This window comes from Tenrec ecaudatus, chromosome 13 (genome assembly GCF_050624435.1).
Source record: "Tenrec ecaudatus isolate mTenEca1 chromosome 13, mTenEca1.hap1, whole genome shotgun sequence".
Lineage (NCBI taxonomy): Eukaryota > Metazoa > Chordata > Mammalia > Afrosoricida > Tenrecidae > Tenrec > Tenrec ecaudatus.
Window position 1 is genome coordinate 46,350,763 of NC_134542.1, and position 822 is coordinate 46,351,584.

Consider the following 822-nt stretch of genomic DNA (forward strand, 5'->3'; position numbering starts at 1 on the left):
TTTTCTCTCTCTCATGAATCTCAGCCATGATTTTTATTATTTCTTTTCTTTTGCTATTTGTAGGATTGTCCTGGTGACTCTGCCCTAATTGCTATAAGTTTGTGCAGCATATCAATCATGAGACTTCATTTTCGTGTGTGCCTGTATTGATGTCAAACGTCCTCTGAGAACGGCTTTTGCTGTATTCCAAAGGCTTTAGCACGTTGTGTTCTCATTTCCATTGGTTTCTAGAATCTTCCTGATTTCACCTCTGATCCAGGCCAGAACCACTCCTTGTGCCATGGAGAGTTAGTCATCCTCTGATTGTTTGCCCTTGTTTGCTTAATCGTGCTTTAGTGGTGCCATCTCTTTTTTGCCATTTCAAGTCCATTTTGTTTCAAGCCAAGATGCTATACAATATGACGTTGTTTTCCATATGTAAAAAAATAACATTAAGAAACAAGCAAACAATGCCCTGTGGTTGCTGGGTGCTGTTGTTCAAGTACAGCTTTTTAGTCAATGGCAACGGGCCAGAGCAATAGTGGGATGTATGCATGGGGGCTGTTCCTTTTCAGCAGCCTCCATAGCCCGGTCACTGGTACATGGGGAGAAAAAAATAAAAGACACAATCAAACATCATGAATCAAGAATACATTAGCATATTATTGAAAAATATAACAGTACATGTTTTTTGGGGGGCAGACGGCTCATACAACTCTTATCACAATCCATACATACTTCCATTGGGTCAAGCACATTTCTACATTTGTTGTCATTATCATTAACAAAACATTTGCTTTCCACTTGAGCCCTTGACATCAGCTCCTCATTTTCCCCTCCTCC

The 822-nt window shown here is 40.1% G+C and overlaps 1 non-coding gene across 1 annotated transcript; it reads left to right on the forward strand.

Annotated features, from left to right (window-relative positions):
- Window positions 1–451: 451 nt before the first annotated feature.
- LOC142425297 (small nucleolar RNA SNORA84) lies at window positions 452–585 on the forward strand. Its single transcript, XR_012779643.1, has one exon. It is a non-coding gene; the product is annotated as a small nucleolar RNA SNORA84 (small nucleolar RNA).
- Window positions 586–822: the final 237 nt, after the last annotated feature.